This window comes from Taudactylus pleione, unplaced genomic scaffold (assembly GCF_031769625.1).
Source record: "Taudactylus pleione unplaced genomic scaffold, aTauple2 ptg000366l, whole genome shotgun sequence".
Classification (NCBI taxonomy): domain Eukaryota; kingdom Metazoa; phylum Chordata; class Amphibia; order Anura; family Myobatrachidae; genus Taudactylus; species Taudactylus pleione.
Genome location: NW_028284767.1, coordinates 9,451,332 through 9,468,939, shown reverse-complemented (window position 1 = coordinate 9,468,939; position 17,608 = coordinate 9,451,332). Strand labels below are relative to the sequence as shown.

At 46.3% G+C, this 17,608-nt stretch overlaps 1 protein-coding gene across 3 annotated transcripts in view; it reads left to right on the top strand.

The window, feature by feature from the left end:
• Window positions 1-4,745: 4,745 nt before the first annotated feature.
• Window positions 4,746-17,608, top strand: part of ISOC2 (isochorismatase domain containing 2) — a 65,507-nt gene continuing 52,644 nt past the window's right edge. Inside the window, exon 1 of one of the 3 annotated variants that reach the window (XM_088444574.1) lies at window positions 4,746-4,920. The gene's annotated coding sequence lies outside the window, so the exon portion shown is untranslated. Of the gene's footprint in view, window positions 4,921-4,974; window positions 5,078-17,608 lie in introns of those variants that run through there. The other 2 variants (XM_088444571.1, XM_088444572.1) reach the window with 2 other exon arrangements.

Below are 17,608 nucleotides of genomic sequence, written 5' to 3'. Positions count from 1 at the left end.
GTGTTTCATACAACAGGTTTGCTTCCTCAAGATGTGTCGTTAACAGGTAATCGGAGGCTCCCTCCTTCTGGGTTCTGAAGATCCAGTTCCTTAGGGAAACTTTGATTGACAGCAAGGAGATAAAAGGTTTTCCCAAGCCCTATGGCTGCAGGGGTCATGAAGAAAAAGAGGTATTGAAACCCCTAATCCCCTATAGGACTTTATTGTGCTGGGAGTTGTCATATTTGAACATTAATGTTCATCTTCTGCAAGGTAATATGTACATGTTTGTCAGTACATGAAAGCCTGACTCCTTTTCCCAATGTGCTAATATTATACTGTAATATATTACATAGATTATCCAGCACCATCAACCCACTTTAACTTCTTTAATACTAATATACTAAAAACTATGTTATTCCAAATGGAAAGTATTAAGAAAAGCATAACTAAAATATTATCAAACTGATAGGAGGAGTTGGATGGGCTCATTTTAAGAATGCTTTGAAATACTTTATATTTTACTCATAGGCCTTTAAGAGAGGTCTTCCTTTACCACCTGCCCCATTATGTATGTGCTTGTAGTCATTTCATTACTTTCTTATGTAAACATAACATAAACTTTGTAAAAACCACATTGTCAATTATTTTCAAGTGACTTAAAATAGAAAAGTACTAATTTGTAATACAGTGCATCCGGAAAGTATTCACGACGCTTCACTTTTTCCACATTTTGTTATTTAACAGCCTTATTCCAAAATGGAATAAATTAATTTTGTCCTCAAAAGTCTACACACAATACCCCATAATGACACGGTTGAAAAAAGTTTTTTTGAGGTTTTTGCTAATGTAATAAAAAAAAACCCACTAAGAAATCACATGTACATAAGTATTCACAACCTTTGCCATGAAGCTCAAAATTGAGCTCAGGTGCATTCTGTTTCCACTGATCATCCTTGAGATGTTCCTACAGCTTAATTGGAGTCCAACTGTGGTAAATTCAGTTGATTGGACATGATTTTGAAAGGCATATACCTGTCTATATAAGGTCCCACACTTGACAGTGCATGTCAGAGCACAAACCAAGCATGAAGTCCAAGGAATTGTCTGTAGACCTCCGAGACAAGATTGTCTCGAGCCACAAATCTGGGGAAGGGTACAGAAAAATATCTGCTGCTTTAAAGGTCCCAATGAGCACAGTGGCCTCCATCATCCGTAAATGGATGAAGTTCGGAACCACCAGGACTCTTCCTAGAATTGGCCGGCCATCTAAACTGAGCGATCAGGGGGAGAAGGGCCCTAGTCAGGGAGGTGACCAAGAACCCAATGGTCACTCTGTCAGAGTTACAGCATTCCTATGTGGAGAGAGGAGAACCTTCCAGAAGGACAACCATCTCTGCAGCAATCCACCAATCAGGCCTGTATATTAGAGTGGCCAGACGAAAGCCACTCCTTAGTAAAAAAGCACATGGCAGCCGGCCTGGAGTTTGCCTAAATGCACCTGAAGCACTCTCTGGTCTGATGAGACAAATATTGAACTCTTTGGTGTGAATGCCAGGCGTTATGTTTGGAGCAAACCAGGCACCGCTCATCACCAGGCCAATACCATCCCTACAGTGAAGCATGGTGGTGGCAGCTTCATGCTGTGGGGATGTTTTTCAGCGGCAGGAACTGGGAGACTAGTCAGGATAGAGGGAAAGATGAATGCAGCAATGTACAGAGACATCCTGGATGAAAACCTGCTCCAGAGCGCTCTTGTCCTCAGACTGGGGCGACGGTTCATCTTTCAGCAAGACAATGACCCTAACCACACAGCCAAGATATCAAAAGAGTGGCTTCAGGACAACTCTGTGAATGTCCTTGAGTGGCCCAGCCAGAGCCCAGACTTGAATCCAATTGAACATCTCTGGACAGATCAGAAAATGGCTGTGCACTGACGCTTCCCATCCAACCTGATGGAGCTTGAGAGGTGCTGCAAAGAGGAATGGGCGAAACGGCCCAAAGATAGGTGTGCCAAGCTTGTGGCATCATTTTCAAAAAGACTTGAGGCTGTAATTGCTACTAGAGGTGCATCAACAAAGTATTGAACAAAGGTTGTGAATACTTATGTACGTGTGATTTCTTAGTTTTTTTTTTTTTAAATTACATTTGCAAAAAATCTTTTTACATGTTGTCATTATGGGGTTTTGTGTGTAGAATTTTGAGGACAAAAATGAATTTTTTTTATTTTGGAATAAGGCTGTAACATAACAAAATGTGCAAAAAGTGAAACGTTGTGAATGCTTTCCAGACGCACTGTATGTCTCTTGTGATAAAATGTCTGCTGATCAGCTGCCAGTCCCTCCTGCTAACGTTCCTAGGGGGACATTTTTCAAAGGTTATAGAGAGATAAAGTTCCAACCAATCAGCTTTTGTCATTTTTTAAACATAGCCTGCAAAAATGACAGTTAGGAGCTCATTGGTTGGTACTTTATCTCTCTCCAAGGCTTAGTACATCTCCCCCTTTATCTCTCTCCAAATTTTGATACATCTCCCCCCTAGTCCCTGATAGGGTGCAATGCAGACCGTTTTGCTGACAATGCCAGTCTCTTATAGATTGCAGTGCAGACAGTGCCAGTCCTTGATAGGGTGCACTGCAGACCCTCCTGCTGACAGTGCCTATTCCCTGATAGGGTGCAGTGCAGTCCGTTTTGCTGACAATGCCAGTCTCAGGGGCGTATATATAATGGGTGTGGGGCACACGGGCACCGCACACCCTGCACTCATATTATTTAAAACTCACCTGTCCATGGTCCCGCGTTTGGTGTCAGCGCTGTACAGAACACTGGAAAATGGCCGCCACAGCCATTTTTCCAGCGTTCTGCACATGCACAGCAGACTCTGGGCACACTTTAGTGCCCAGAGTTTACTGCTTCTGCGGTGGTCGGCCAGCCGTGTCAGTTGGCTGCTGAGGAGAGAGGAGGGGGCCCTGCACAGGGAATGCACATGGCCCGCTCCTCTCTTAAAACGCCCCTGGCCAGTCTCTTATAGTTTGCAATGCAGACAGTGCCAGTCCTTGATAGGGTGCAGTGCAGACCCTCTGGCTGCCAGCCAGTCCTTGATGGGGTGCACTGCAGACCCTCCGGCTGACCCTGCCTATTCCCTGATAGGGTACCCTGCAGAAAGAGACAGTAGGCATCCCGATGCTCGGATGCCAGCGGTCAGAATTCCGGCACCGGAATCTCGAGCACTGGCATCCCGAGGGTAAATATTAGGGCTAGGGAGAGGGTATGGGGTTAGGGTTAGGCTACAGGAGGGGAGGGTTAGGGTACTTACCTGCATGTGGCAGAATTCTGTCGGGATGCCGCTGACGGAATTCTGACCAATGGCTTCCTGACTGCCGGTATCCCGTACAGTGTTGCCAACTCTGAAATGAAAAATAAGCAACCAATAAGTGAAGAACAAGCCCAAACCAATCATAAAAGGCCCAAGTTATGGGGGTGTTCCTTTGTCCTCACTATCTACCTGCCTAATTTCTTTATTCCCCCCTATACTAACCTAAATATTTTAGTGTGTGTGTGCACGGCCTTATTATCTGCCTATATTGCTTTTCTCCCTCTACACCAGCCTCCATATTTTTACCTCCTCCCTCTTTTCATACCTCATTCCCTTGCCAGTCTTCAGCTGGGTACACACTTGCCGATGTGTGGACCCAGAAATGCAACGTCCAACCACACAATATATATCAGGCAGTCGAAACATACTGCACGATGCGGTGAACGAACACCCGATATGTCGGGCACCGGCTCCAACCACTATGCAAGCGTCGGCATCTGGGCTGTTCCATCGGCCCTACATGCAAGCCGACGGAATGACCCCGATGGACGCCCCCGTGGCAGTGGGCAGGGTCGTGTATAGTGGGTACACACTGGCCGATGTGGACGATATGTCGGCCCGATCAGCAGGATCGGGTGACATAGTATCTAGTGTGTACCCACCTTTCCTTTACTCCCCATTTCTCTCACCCCTCCTTCATTCCTGTCAAATATCTAATGCCATTATCCCCTCTCTTTAACAGCCTCAGTAGTTTTAACTCACCCAGATGTACCTGCCTCATTTCTATAATCTATTTACCTTTCCCTTTTGCCTGCCCCCTCCAATTCCACCCTGTCCACTGGCTACTGCCGTCTATACCCCAGACACAACCTACCCCCCTCCTCCCTCAGTCACTACTGGTGTAAAAAAAACACACACATAGTGTACATACATGTACTACCAGGGGCGCCTCAACAATGCACAAAAAAAAACAAGCCCAAAAACAATCTACCTTTAAAAAACAAGCCCAAAAACAAGCAACCATAAAACAAAACAAGCAACTCGGGGAAAAAAGAAGCCCAATTCGGCTTGTTATAAGCGGACTTGGTAACTGTGATCCTGTACCCAACCTCTTTAGACCCTCCTGCTGACAGTGCCTGTCCCTGATAGGGTGCACTGCAGACACTCCTGCTGATAGCGATTTTCCTGCTGACAGTGCCAGTCCCTGATTAGATGCATTGCAGACTCTCCTGCTAGGGTGCAGTGCAGGCCAATCCCTCTAGCTGACACTGTCAGTCCCTTTGCAGACCCTTCTACTGACAGTGCCAATCCCTTAGAGGGCGCAGTGCAGACCCTTCTGCTGACAGTGCTAGCTAGTAGTCCCTGATGCAGAGCAGATACTCTCATTTGACAGTGATTACTGATAGGATAAGGTGCAGACCCTCCTGCTGTCAGCGCCAGCCCAGTCCCTGACAGGGTGTACTACAGACCCTCCTGCTGTCAGCGCCAGTCCCTGATAGGATGTAGTGTAGATTAGGGCGGGACTCCTCTCTCGTTGGCCGGTGAAGATGTGGGCGGTGCGGCGGCGGCTGTACATGACTGGCTGATAGCACGCTATGCATAACAAGTAATACAGGAAATCAGCAGGTGAGTTACACAGCCGCCAAGGTGAGAAAGATGTGTCACATGTATAGGAACATACTGCGCCACAGCACCTCTTAGCAGTATGTCTTACATGCGCAGATATCGCTCAAGCTGGAAGTAGGCAGCTGACAGCTAGTTTCGGACGGAGCTCTCTGCTAAGGTATCTTGCAGCAATGGGGATCAGGGATCCTTGGCTCAGCGTAACTGTTCTTGCCTTGCTCAGTATGTGAAGACTGCGGGTCGTTCCCCAAACACCGCTGGATTCCTTCATTTCATGGACCGAGCCACAGAGAAATACCTAGTGGCTTATTATTTGTCGTGTCGTGTACAGTGCTCTTATCACGTCCCTGTTTGAAGATGAAGGGGGAGATGTACTAAGCCTTCGAGAGAGATGATTTGGACATAAATAAAGTACCAACCAATCAGCTCCTAACTGTCATGTTACAGGCTGTGTTTAAAAACTGACGGGATCTGTTTGGTATTTTTACTTTAGCTCTCTCCAAGGCATAGTACATCTACCACTAAAGACCGCTTAAACAAATTGCTTCAAAGAGCCCCTCTGAGTTTAGAGGCTATATCTATAATTAAACATAGTTGCTGGAGGCATATTGCATTTAGTATCACACAGGGATGGACTGGGTTTGTTGCGTATGATAATTGGTGCTCAAGTCAATCATCAGATTACAAACAGATGACAGGAGCTGATTGGCTGGAGCACCATTATCATACGCAACAAGTTTTAAAACAGGTTGCGCATGATAAAACTTGATGATAAATGAGCTCCTTAGTCTTTGGGGGCCTGTGGCTATGGATGGCAACCATCGATGGTTGCCCACTGTTGGTAGACTGTTTTAATATTTATTGCAAAGGCCCAGATAGTTTCCCACCATCGATGGTTTCCCGATTATTATTTTTTTTCTCACACTTGCACTGCTGCGCAGAGCTACTAAGCTGTCAGCTAGTAGCCCTACGCTACGGCATTACCACCAGCTCCCAGTTGGCAGCTTACAGTTCAACAACACACACTAACACACATCAGGATGAGCTGGCCCACTTCGCTGACCTGGCATACAGCAGTGATTGCACTGGCTAGCCTGAGAACCAGCGGGTCTGACTCAGAGTCCTGCGGGCAATGCAGTGAATGCACTGAGGAAAAGTGCCCTGCTCATTATGTCTCTGGCATCAGCACGGGCAGGGCCAGCGCTATGGTTTGCTGTGCCCAGCGCTGTCCTGTGTTGCTGTCCTTTCCCTCCTCCACTCCCTCCCCCTGTGCGTATATAATCAAAATAGCGCCGGGAGGGTGGGATGGCCTTTCCTGCGCCCTCTGAAACCCATGGCGCTCGGGGCGACTGACCGGCTTGCCTGTGCCTGGACCCGCTAGTGAGCACGGACAATGTGTCTTCTACGCATGCGCAAACTTTTGATGGTTTCGACCAGCAGTGGTACGCTGTTGCATAGTTTTATATCAACGATTATGCCTTCAATTTTATCCATCGATGGCCATCTCTACACATGGCACTTAAGACAGGGAGGCCCTCCCTCTCTTGTCAGTACGGCCTCCACTCGTCCAACCCCCACTCGTCATCTGGCCCGACCTCACTAGCTCTGCTGCTTGTGAGGACTGGACGGAGCTGTGAGTGACCGAGCCGGAAACTGCTTGGGTGCAGTGGGACAGAGCCTGGCACAGTACAGAGGTGGGCAAAGGTGCAGTGGGATAGAGCACCAGCAAAGGATGAGCGCAGTGGGCCACCCATCCCCACACGGTCATCCGGTCCGCCCCCACAACAGGACTGTACAGTGCATGCAGTTAGGAGGGGCTGTAGGCATCATGCCCCCTCCCCTACTACGGCTCTGCCCGCATTATACTTTTCAACATCAGGCCGCAAAAATCACCTGGAAAACGGTGCAACGCCAGTGCCCTGGACACTGTGAAAGTCCCCTTCTTTCATAAGTTGCTCCTGGTTATTTAGTCTCTCTGTTATTTACCTGTCTGGCGAGGTCTAGCTGTGTCTCCATGGTGTCCTCTGCTGTGATACCGACAGGTTACTGTCAAGTGCACATGCATGGTGGCTCTCTGTGCATAGTGGGCCTGATTCAGACCTGTTCGCTAGCAAGCGATCGCTCAGAGCGAGCGATGTTTTGCAATGTGCGTATGCATCGCAGTGCGAGAACTAGACCGAGCTTATCGGGAAGCATTCGCTCGCACAGCAGAGACACCCAGCTGAATGAGTGATCGGTCAAGCCGTTTGTGGGTGGTAACAAGGGCAGGCCACTGGAAACGGGGGAGTGGAGGTGCGAACGCAGGCGTGCCTGAGCATCTTAACGCCGTTTCAGAGGCGTGCATGATTAACAGCCAGCATCATAGTACACGTCACATGTTTGAATTATACACTGAAGTGCTCGCAGTGCTTGTGGTAGGGTATAGTCCACCTCAAGCACTGCGTTCACTTCCGATGTACCGATGGTTGCATACACTTCCTGGACGTGATGTGCGCTAGTGGGCGTCTAAAGACAGGTTGGTGCGCATCTGCATAAACACTGCCATCGCACGCCAAGACATAGTGGGTGTGCTTATGCCTTGCCGTGCAATCGCCTGCCTTGCTGTCATTTAGCCAGATTTGCATACGCTAGGAGGGAGCTTACGCACCTAGCGAACGGGTCTGAATCAGGCACAGTGTTTTAACCAGGCTGGGATTCTGCGAAGCCGTAAAGAGACTTCGCTGGGTGCCCATTGCCAAAACCATCTATAGATCATATGATTTTAACTATAACAGTGGTAAGCATTAACTATTAATAGCATTGCCATTACCAACAGCTCAGCAAGTTCAAAGGTTTAGTAGAGCATCGCCCAAAAAAATAATTGATTTCTCAGCTGAAGCCCCCTTGTTAAATTTCAGTAGCCTGTGATAATCCCTTTACCCGTGAAAAGTGGGAGACATAAGGATTATCACTCATTGTTAAATAGAGCTCGGGGTCTATTTTTTTTTAATCTGTGGCGATAGCGCTTCTGTTACTGCATATTGTGGTGACAGGGTTAAGCTATCGCCGCAATTTATTAAGAAATAATTAGCTTATTGCCTCAGCAGGATCTCTATGTGCCTGCACAAATCAGCTTTACCAGTTCAAACTAGTACTGCACTCAAAGCCCCAACTCCCAATTGCAGATCTATTCAAAATTAAGATTGTTAAAAATATATATTTAAATATATTTTCAAAGAAATTCATGTTTTATTTTAATAATAAAGCAGTTTTTGCTGTAAGGGTTCTCTGTTCTCACCATCCTGATATGACTATAGTGAAAGGATTTAAAAAAATAAAAATAAAATGGGCAAGCTATCATCGGAGGTAGCCAGCAAAGGCTGTTGCTAGCTGGCGACTGTTAAATAGGGAGAGAAGCCCTTTCTCCGATTTAGTGTTTATCTCTATTTAATAAATATACCCCATAGTGTTAAAAATGTTCTCCAGTGTAATCAAATACAGCTTCATTGCATAAAGCCAAGAGGTGGCTCTAGCTGCAGCTGTTGCCAAGGTCGTAACTAGGGGTGTGCGACCTGTGTTGTTGTGCAGGGCCCTGTTGGCGACACCCTCACTGCTCCATGGCACAGGAATGTGGCTTGCAGGGTGCAGCAAGTAGTGATACTTCTGGCCGCCCGAAGCATCCAGGCACTCTGCAGCCTGTAAAGCTGCCCGGAACATCCTTAGGATGCTCTGGGCAGTGTTCTACTTTCCAGAGCCAATGACCCTTCCCCCTAGACATGACGCCCTGATGTCACAGGTTTAGTGGATTGGACAGACACAGGACGCACTGCCACCCTGTTACGGTGCTGGCTGTTGGTGCTGTAAGACTAAACTTTGTACATAGCTAAAGAACAGAGCTGTATGAAAGCAGTTTCACACAGCCCTATTCAGAGCAATGTTTTAGTGCTGTCTACAGCTCTGGTGCAAGAAAAACAAATGATTCAGGCAAAAGATGGTGTTCCTGTAGGGCTCCTTTGTTTCTCTTTATTCCCTTTAAGACATACAGTAACTCAGACGTCTTTTGTTAGTTTTGTTCTTTTATTGGAAAAAAAATAGAATATATTAAAACTTGCCTGCATTTTTATTTATATAAATTTATTTATTATTGTGTGTGTTCTTGTTACTAGTATTATATGGTGCCAAAATATTATGCAACACATTATTATTATCAGCATTTATTTATACATTGCACAAAGTTCTCCAGCGCTGTACAGACAACAAAACACCAGTGTAACAAAATGACAGGGTGAAGAGTGGGGGTATTGGGGAGAAAAAAGGGGTTAAAGAAGTAAGGAAAAAGAATGGATCACAGTGGTTCAGTAGGCTTGGTTGAATATATAAGTTGGAAGCAATGAAGTTTGGAAGAGAATCTACCTTAAGTTTAGGGGAGTTTACGAAAAGTCCTGGAAGCTGGAGTGAGAGCCTGCAGTCATCGGCTGACCGAAGAGGGCAGAAGGGAGTGTGGATGGAGCTGATTTTGGAGATGTAGAAAGGATGGTATGGATAGTATAAGAGCTTTATAGGTGAGGAGTTTACATTAGATTTTGTAGGATATAGGGAGCCTATTTATTGATTGGCAGAGAGGGGAGGTCAGTATGAAAGAAAGATCAGTCTAGCAGCAGCTTTAGGGAGTGATTGAAAAGGAAAGAGATGAAGGTTGACCTGAGAAAAGATGGTTGCAGTAGTCTAAATAAGGGAGTGGACAAGTGTTTTTGGTAACTTTGAGGCAGAAGAAATGTCGAATTTCAACTGTATTCCATAGATGGAACTGATGGGAATGGGTAAGTCTAGATGTGATGAGTGTGTGAGAGGATTCACGGGTGATGGCCAGACAGCGGACTTGAGGAACTGAAGAGATGGTGGTATTGTCGACGGTAAGGGAGAGGTGTTGATGGGTGGAGGCACAAGAAGGCTGGAAGACTATAAGTTTCTTCTTAGACATATCGGGCTTGAGAAAGCGTTGGCGCATCTTAGAGCATATAAAAGATAGACAGTTTTAAATTCTGGAGGGAAGAAAAGGGAAGAGGTAGGAGGAGGATAGGTAGAGTAGCATGTCAACAGCATATAGATGGTACTGTAGGAGGCAGATGACAGAGCTAGTGGGAACTCTATTGGCAGTTGGGGAGTAGAATGTTGTGATGGAGAACTTTTGGCTGGGGAGATAGTAGAATAACCTAAGAGAGCACCACGTCAATAAGACACTGAAGGGAGTCGATAAGTGCATTGTAAACAGAGTCAATGATTGGTGAGGGGTCAAGAAGGATGAAAACTGAGAAGTGGCTATTGATAACTAGGTTCATGGCAGTTTCTATAGAGTGGATTAGGTGAAAGCCAGATTAGAGAGGGGTAAGGAGGGAGTTTTAGAAAGAAAGATGGAGACACCGGTGTAGACCAGCCTCTCGAGTATGGAATGCAAAGGGAAAATAAGAGAGTGGTAGTAGTTTGACAGAGAAGTGGAGTCGATAGGATCTTTTGAGAATGGGGCACTCGAGGGAAGATGCTACGTGAGAGTAAAGGCTGCAAGGGTGGGTAAAGTTTAGGCAGCGTTGCAGGGGATGGGATCAAATGGGCAGGTTGAAGGAGGATAAGAGAGGAGAGCTCAGATTTTATCCTCTGTGGTGGAAAGGACAAATGGACAGGGGGCATGTACAGGCAGCAGGAGATTACCTGTTTGTTTTGCAGGAGAGGAGAGGGCAATAATGCCCAAGAGGGAGAAGGGAGGTAAAAAAACACCAGGCATTGGATGATTGGGAGGAATGAGAGCCTTGAAGAAGGACTTTTTGGCTAGTGTAAGAACTATAAGTTGAGAAAATAAATTTGAAGTGAAAGAAGTCAGCAAGAGATCAAGACTTACCGTACTCCACAGATGTTTGGCAGTGCAGGGTCATGTTTGGGGAAACCTGATTACACTCTGGTTTGGGAAGGCCAGGTTGTTTATAGGGAGGATGGATTTAAGTAATTACAAGAAAGTGATAAGGTTGAGGTCATCCAGTTTGCTCTTGATGAGAGGTTTTGGGAACAGGGAGGGAGCAGATGTGTGAACAAGAGGAAGTGATATTTGTAAGCAGCAAAGAGGGTTAGGGAAGTCAGAAATGTTTCAGGAGTGGGAGATGATGGAATTGATTGATTCAGTGGTTAGGGCAGAATGAGATTAGTGCTTACCCTAAACACACTCCCCCATGTGTATACCTCACAACATTTTTAATGCGGAAATGAGACAAAGTCTGCATGTACGAGAAGTGGTTGTGGCCATGATACGTAGGTTGTGGCTACATTAAATTGGGGGAGTGTCCAGCATTTTAAAACCAGTAGATAGCTGGCAGCTCCTCCTCTAAAATACCTATCACTATCTTCCTCACCCTGACAATTTTGTTTCATACTCTGACTTCTGTTGTTCATCCCACCCCATCTCTATGTCTACTCTCCCAACTCTATACCTCTTCACCTTCTTCCATCCCTCTTCAACCAATCTGGTTTTGGTTATATTGTGATTACCATAGAGTCTATAATCTGACTGTAAAGCAGTGGCGTAACTAGGGTATTTGGAGCCCAGGGCAAATTTGAAAAAGGAGCCCCCCCCCCCATGTGCGCGTGGCAAAAAAATGGGCGTGGTCACTTAAAAATGGGGCGTGTCAACATGACACACCCCTTTATTTTCAAACTGAACATTCCTATCCGTATGCACCTTGACCCCAGTAGTACCCCCAGTATGCAGTTGTGGTCCCTCTCATGCAGGCCCATAGTAGTAGTGCCCCTTATACAGTATCTCCAGTAGTGGTCCCTCTTATACAGCCCCCAATTAGTTCCCCTTACTCAGTACCCCCAGTAGTGGCCCCCCCAAATGCAGTGCCCCACGTAGTATTCCCCCTTATGCAGTGCCCCCAGTAGCAGTCCCCACAATGCAGTGCGCCCAGTAGCGGTATCCCCTTATGCAGTGCCCTTTTATATAGTGCCCCCAACAGTAGTCCCCCCCCATGCAGTTTTCCCAGTAGTGGTCCCCTTTTGCAGGCACCCTGTAGTGATCCCCCCCTATCTAGTGCCCCCTGTAGTGGTCCCCACAGTGCCCCTAGCAGTAAGCCCCGCATATAGTGCCCCCAGCAGTAGTGTCCACCCTCCCATGCAGTTCCCCCAGTACTGGTCCCCCTGATGCAGGCTCCCAGTAGTGACCCCCCCCCCATCCAGTGGTCCCTGTAGTGGCCCTTCCTATTATTGCCCCATTAGTGGTCCCCCGAGTGCAGTGCCTCCAGTAATACTAGGTCCCTTTTAGAATGCCCCCAGTGGTAGTCCCCCCCCCCCCAAGTAGTAGTCCCCAGTAGAGTAGCCCCCCCCAGTAGAGGTCCTCCCAATGGCACCCCCAGTAGATGTCCCCCCCAGTAGTAGCCAACCCCTCCCCCGTTGTGCATATAGGTTTAAAAATAAATAAATATATATATAAAAATATACTTACCTGATTCCACGCTGCTCCTGTCCGCGATGCCGATGCCGCTCCCGCCCTCCAGTCCGCCCGGGCTGGCGTGCTCAGCATTATGGGACTGACGTCATGACGTCAGTCCCATTACCCACTGCAGGAGCCGGACGGAAGTCCGGCTCTTGCAGTGGGTGCTGCAGCAGTCAATGAGAGTCTATCTGACTCTCATTGGCTGCTGTTTAACACATGCATCGCCGCCAGCGCTGGCGGCGATGCGTGTGTTATGCACAGCCTGAGCCCGCCTCCTGGTGCTATTGGGCAAGCGCTCAGGGGGAGGGAACGGGCTCAGGCGTGCAGCACAGGACCGGCGCTGGAAGCCTAGCGCCGGTCCTGTGCAAATGTGTAGCGCTGACCGCACTCATTGCAGTCAGCGCTACACTGGCTAACTAGGGCGGGCAGGCCGGTACCGTGGCCGGCGGCGCCCCCCCCGCGCCGCCGGTCCAACGGCGCCCAGGGCACGAACCCCGCTCGCCCTGCCCTAGTTACGCCACTGCTGGAAAGATAAAAATGATTAAATGGAGAGGCTTACATACTTGAGTATATGGCTTTAGTGTCAGCAATAGATACCACCCAGCTACAGGCAGAAGAAATTGCTTTGGAGCTAAAACTGGTGACACATTGAGTCTGTGCAGGAATCTGGATCCTTGAACTGGAACAAGTGATGTGGCAGTTCCCAGTCCCTGGAAGCTTGCCGCTTGGTGATGAGGTTACCGCAGAGTATGCTCCCAGCTTATCAGTGACTCAGAGCAGCTGCATCACATGAGACTCCAGCTCCTCCTCTGTTGCAGGGAGATGACTGGCCCTGCTGGAAGAAGCAAACAAGAACAGTTGGCAATAAGCAGACGACGACAACAACAAAAGCTGGAAACTTCAGTGAAGTAAGATAGACACGTCCGAACGAAGCAACAATTGAATTGCACTGTTCGGCGCCCATTATTCACAGCCGCCAGTGAAAACAATTGAATCGCCCCAGTGAGAGAGAGAACCTATATGTGGCAAGAAAAAATCCTAAAAAAATAAACAGCTGTCTTATCATATGCAGTCTCGGTAGAGATCTTCAGTCTGCGGCTAGAAGTACTGACACAATGGGCTTGCAATCCAGTAACACTAGATCAACCTCTTGTCTGATGTGAGACCCCAGAAAATAATTTGAATAGACGTAGAACAGAACTACTGTAGCAGACCTCTCTAATTGCAAGAACTCTGAAGAGGATAACCAGTAAACCAGCAGATTGATTGTAGTGATTCCATTCTTGCATCACAGGGCATGGTTCACCGTAGCAATCATAATGCTCCTACAACAAGTGTGGCTTGAACTTCTTCTGCTGTACCCTCTACATCAGGAATCAGTCTTGCAACCAAATCCAGACAAGCTCTATTATTATTACAGTGTTCTCCCCAGGCTGTTTTCTGCGGGCGTATCGCCCGGCAGAAACAGCCTACCGCCCGGCACTTCCCACGCCGCTTTCCCGGTCACCCTCCGCCACCGCACTCCTCCTGCTGTGGAACGCTGGCCTCTGAAGCGACCGGAGGCTAAAGAGGCCTCCGATCACTTCAGAGGCAAGCGTTCCCAGTGATGCACTGCGTGGGTGACGTCATGATGTCACCCGTGACGTGAGGAGCCTGTCCTGCGCGCCTGCTGGATCTAGTTAGATCCAGTCAGAGTGAGGGAGTGGGAGCGCCGAGCAGCATATTAAGGTAAGTTCTGGGCTGGGACCAGTCTGGGGGCTCTGCATAAGGGGCCAGTCTGGGGGCATTGCATAGGGGAAAAACAAAACTACAGGAGGCAATGTATAAAGGGAAAAACTATAGGGGGCACCGTATAAAGGGCACTGCATAATGGGTACTACAGGGGGCACTGCATAATGGGCACTTTTGACTGAGAGTCAGTGGGGGAGCAGCCTGAGACATGTCGGGCTGGAATGGTAAGGGGAGCTGTATAAAAAGGACCAGATCCTACAGACTTTGCAGCTTTTCATAAGCAGACAACTGGGCCTCTAATAATAGTAGAATTAACATATAAAAATGTTATTTCAAGTTTAAATTACTATACGATCAGGGTTTAAAACATTTTATTATTGCGAAGGCCCCACTTGGCTACTTCTTGATAATGGCTGGAAACATTTTCTGGGGATAACACTGATTATTATTTATTATTGTTGAAGAATAAAGGTGTCTCAAATAAAGTTACATATTGAAGCATTACATGCAAAAAAGAGTTTTCCTTCAAAGTTATGCTACATTTTGATGCATGGAGAATAGTTATATTTTGGTGCAAACCAAATTGAAACAGTTACAGAATGCCAGCTTACCTCTGGACTTTATTTAGGAAGGTTTAGAAAATCTTTTTGCCATTAGTACATTAAAAGTACAGGTTACAGCACGGAGTGTTGGGTGAAAGATTATTTAAAGATGATCAAATTAATTTATGCAGCCAAAATTTGACCCAAGTGCATAAAATGTGTGGCTCTGTGGAATCTCATTCTTGTGCTGGAAGTACTTTCACCTTGAACCCCTAGATAAAGTGTCACTCAAGTGGCCCAGGTATTTTTTGGTGGCAGCCGGAAGAATGGTGGGATCTTCAAGCTCTGTGGTACAAGGAACATGTACTCAGGGCCTGATTTAGAGCCGGACGCTCTAACAAAGCGCTCACTCTGAATCAGGGCCGGCCTTCCGTTTTTTTAGAGCGGCCTCCCGGCCGCTCTCATAGCTGTGGGTTTCCACCCACAGCTATAGCGAGCGGCCAGGAAGATGGTCGCGATGGTCAAGACCATTGCGACCATCGGGCTTGCGACGAGACCCTTGTGGTAGGGTCTCGTTGCCGCAAGCCCTAGAGTGCTTTGGGCTCTAACAGAGCTGAAAGCACTCCCACTGACATCACTTGGGAACGCCTCCCTCTGGGCAGCCATGCCCCCGGCCCGCCCACCAAAGGGGGCGTGCTGTCACTCAACATCTACAGCATGCCCCCTTTGGTACGAGACCCGGAGCTACAGATTGCCAGTCGCTATCCGGGTCTCGCACATGCGCACGACTGAGCCGGCTCCGTTGTGCGCATGCGCACTGGGCCACCATCGACCCGCTTGCGTGCGCATAGCACTCGTGAGCGGGTCTGAATCAGGCCCTCAGTGTGCTGGAAAACAAGTCTACATTACTGCTTAAACTGTTCTCCAAGTTTCATGTCAACCAAAAAATTATACTTCAGATTTATTTTCTCCGGAACCAATTAAGAAAAGGTAAGAAAAATCGTAAACACTGGATCTGGATAACATTTATCTTTCTAGAACAGAGTATGTCAGAAAAAAATCGGATCATCTCTGAACAGATCACTTTCTGAAGATCCAAGTCAGGGTCAATCACTTTCCAAAAACTCACTTGTTAAATAATTTGTAAAAAAAAAATTTGATTTTTATTTTCACTTCTCTCTGTTTTCGAAAATTATAGCTTATTTTAATGTAAGGTATTGCTACTATTTTAGGTTTAGCACTTGAATCTTTTTTTATCTATAACGCATGACCCTTACAGTTTCTTGCAGTGAGCTACATGTTCCTTAGTACGTTACTGTTTTGTGCTCCTGGTAGAGATACAATTTATAACAGTTATTCAATCTATGTACCCAGAATAATTAAACTATATAATTACTCATTGTTTGTTTTCATTTCTAAGGTCTAGTTCTATTTTATGGGACATGTAAATATAAATTAAAAATAAGTGCACATTTTTGAGAAAAAGCTAAAGTCCAGGTGCTACTTACTGTATATATATTTTGCTTGCAAGAGATCTTTATCTAGGTTTCGTTGACAGCTTTAATTGTTTTAATGGGGTTTGTTTTTTGTTTTAAGAATTAAAGTTGTTTATGGCTAAAGGTGCATACACATACACAACGATTTTTTGAATGATTATCGTTAAACGATATCGTTTAACGATAATCATTTGAAAAAATCGTTCACTTTCTGAGTCAAACGATGAACGATTATCGTTCATGTGCGTTCACGTTTGTAGTTTGTAGTTTGTGTATTTGTAGTTCAGTCAGACTTGTCAACTGAACGATTTTCAGTAAGTTAATATGCAAAAATAGTTTGTAGTTCTAAAAAATCGTTCATTACATTTAGTAAATGAACAACTTTAGTAAACTATGTTAGTTAATTTTTTCAAGGGAAAAAATAATTTACTAAAATCGTTCATTAACTAAATCGTTGTGTGTGTATGCAGCTTTAATGTTGGCCACCACACCCTTGTTTTTGAACAAAAAAATCTTATGTTTAAGGGTTAATTTACACCTGTGCCTTCTATTAATGCACTTTTCAGCAGCTAACACAAGAAACATTCAAAGAAATGGTGAATGACTTCTTATGGGCCAGCGCTTGTAGTGATTTCAATTATAATAAGCCTGTGAGTGTAACCTACAGGATAAACACTATTAATGAAAACCGCCATATAGTCTCATTCCTTATGACACTGGAATATAGTGATCGCATAATCTTTGCTGCTGTTAATACATAAACACTTTTCTTATGCACCCTTTAGATGATTAGGGTGTACAGCAACGTCAGAGGATCTTTTCCAGCTTTTGGAATTAGTATCAAGGTATTATGAGCTCATTATTAGCAAATTAATACTTGCAGAATCTCGTGGTGCTGTAAAAACCCATCCTCCATATGATCATTGGTGTTCCAATCAGTGAGCCTGATTCAATGATGGACGCAGAACAAGTCGCTGAAGCTTACTCAAACTGCCCACCTCCTTCCCGCTTGCAAGGCCTGGAAATCTGCTTCCAATGCAGTCCCTGGCTTCAGTACTCCTAGGAAAAGGGGGTGATGCCTCCGTTTCTGGGAATGTAGGCCGCTGCCACCTCTTCCCTGCCCCAAAATGGCCGCAGAATGTCCATCATGCTGCGACTTGAGGGCACTGCATGCGATCACGCAGGACTCTTTCTGCACATTCTCAGAATGGGTCCTGCGCAGCCGCTCCACCGTCGGAGATGTACGTAAACCATCGGGTTTATGTACATATCTGAATCTGGCCCTGTATTCCTTAAAGGATGCTGGTGCTTAGCTACTACTTATTCAGAAAAGGAACAAGATATGTGGACAAACTGGAAACAGATCCCAGGGTTATTATTTATGAAGTGTTGGGTTGTAAAACCAAGACACGGCTAGTAAAAACACTGTCCTTGTAAATATTGGGCATAAAAACAAACACAAGCGT